General features: G+C 36.8%; 1 non-coding gene across 1 annotated transcript; it reads right to left on the bottom strand.

The window, feature by feature from the left end:
• Positions 1–236: 236 nt before the first annotated feature.
• On the bottom strand, positions 237–355 carry LOC138361915 (5S ribosomal RNA). Its single transcript, XR_011227276.1, has one exon. It is a non-coding gene; the product is annotated as a 5S ribosomal RNA (ribosomal RNA).
• Between the last annotated feature and the right edge of the window lie 2,156 nt (positions 356–2,511).

The raw sequence follows: 2,511 nt of genomic DNA, 5'->3' as shown, positions 1-2,511 counted from the left end.
TATATATATATATATATATATATATATATATATATATAAAACAACATGTTTTGTTTTGGTTGTTTGTTTTTGTATAAAGCCTCACACACTATATTAAGCGAGTTTGTTTTAAACATGACATACATATTAATTCATTTTACCAGGCCTTATTCCACACAACTCCGTGAATTTCCCGTGGAGCCAGCCATTCAAACAAAAACAAACGAAACAAAACAAAACAAAACAAAAAACATTATTGCCAACAGCATTTGGTGTTCCCAGGCGGTCACCCATCCAAGTACTAACCAAACCCAACGTTGCTTAACTTCGCTGATCGGACGAGAAGCGGTGTTCTCAACGTGGTATGGCCGTTGGCATGAGACTGCCTACACATTGTGGCTAATAACCAACTCTTTTTAGTCATCACGGCAGGATACGGACCTTCTTGTGGTGTCTTAATGGTAATTGTATCCTAACATATTTTTGTCTCCTTGGCATGGATATTTAACATCGTTTATTCAGTCTTGGGTTTATGTTCTTTCGCCATTTACAGACATTTTACATCTACCTACTTCCTCAGCCTGCCCTGCCAATTTCTAATGAATTTGTGGATTTTCTTTTGTAATACATACATGTGTGTGCTCATCTGCTCTTCAGTTTTTATGATATTTGTCTCATCTGTCCTGCTTTATGATACTTTTACAAAGAACATGAACAAATGCTTCTATTTTAGAGAAGATATGGGATCCAGGTTTCGGAGCCGTAAAACCAACCGTTGTGATTGGTGGACGAGTTGCCAGGTTGCAGCTTCTGTACCGTGCCGGCACATAAATAGGTTCGGCTCAAGCGGCGGCAGCATCATTCCCCCGTGACTGTCTGAGCGTCTCTCATCACCTTGGTTATCTCATCATCATCATGGTAGAAGCAAAGCCTACCAAGAAGGCTGCGGCTGCTGCTGTGGTGGCCACCACCAGGAAACCTCGCGTCCAGGTTGCTCACCCGAAAACTAGTCAAATGGTTCTAGCCGCGGTCGCAGCACTCAAAGACCGTAAGGGCTCGTCTCTACAAGCAATCAAGAAGTACGTTGTTGCCAACAACAAAGTCGAGGCTGCCAAGATCGCCATTTACATCCGAAGATTTCTCAAGAAAGCAGTGGCTGACGGCATTCTTGTTCAGACCAAGGGAAGTGGAGCTAGTGGATCATTCAAGCTGGCCGTAGCAGAGAAGAGGGCCGTTCTAACTCCCAAGAAAGCCACCACAACCAAGAAACCATCTACAGCAGCAAAGAAGGCCGTGGTAACTCCCAAGAAAGCCGCCACAAGCAACAAACCACCTACAGCCTTGAAAAAGAAGCAGCAGCAGCAGCTTGTTGTTGGGAACAAAAAGCCCAAAATAAAGAGAGCTTCAAAATCTCCCAAACCACCCAAGGCAAAGAAAGCTGTCAAGAAAACAACAAAGGCAAAATAAACGATGACATGCAAGCAGCATGAATACACATGACAATAAACATCCAGGCCTCCCCCCTCAGTGGAGGGGCCTCATATGATTCCAAAAAGAGTTTAGTTTTGTAGACAAATAAATCATTACTTTTGGGGTAGATTTACTCTGTATATTATATATATATATATATATATATATATATATATATATATATATATATATATATATATATATATATATATATATATTTATATATACACATGGGTGAGGTGATATGGTACCAAAGTTTTGGGTAAGGTGATTGACATTTACACAAGATAAAACACGAACCAATGGGAATAAAAACATAAGAATGGAAGTAACTGCAGAAGGCCTATTGGCCCATAACACAAGCACTTCCTCTTGATGCTTCTATATTGGTTCGGAGTCTTGAAGCTATAATATATATATATATATATATATATATATATATATATATATATATATATATATATATATATATATATATATATATATATATATATATATATAATATATATATATATATATATATATATATATATATATATATATATATATATATATATATATATATATATATATATATATATATATATATATATATATGCACACAAAACTAAATAGTCTTGTTAGACAAATTGCCCCAATTAGAGGCAAGTTGACTAACAAGCCGAATGACTGCAATTGTTTTGAATTTGAGTTAAATCTAACATAGAAATGTAATCAAACCTAACCTAACCTATGCTAACCCAAGCTAAGCTAACCTAACCTAACCTAAGCTAACCCAAGCTAAGCTAAGCTAACCTAACCTAACCTAACCTAACCTAAGCTAACCTAACCTAACCTAACCTAACCTAACCTAACCTAACCCAGCAATTCATGATCTTAATATAATACTGTTAATTGGATAAACCAATTTGGAAAGAAATGTTCGAAAATAACAAAATTAACTGTGCTTGTTAGGAAAATTGGGCCTTGCATACTTGTCCCAATAGTGTGGTTCTCGCTTTTAGGTACGACATAAACGTATACCTAAGTTGAGAGAGAAAAAGATTCGCACTCAAACATGCA

This window comes from Procambarus clarkii, unplaced genomic scaffold, assembly GCF_040958095.1.
Source record: "Procambarus clarkii isolate CNS0578487 unplaced genomic scaffold, FALCON_Pclarkii_2.0 HiC_scaffold_1003, whole genome shotgun sequence".
NCBI classification, from domain to species: Eukaryota; Metazoa; Arthropoda; class Malacostraca; order Decapoda; family Cambaridae; genus Procambarus; species Procambarus clarkii.
The sequence above is the reverse complement of the archived record's forward strand: the minus strand, read 5'-3'. Positions and strand labels throughout refer to the sequence as shown.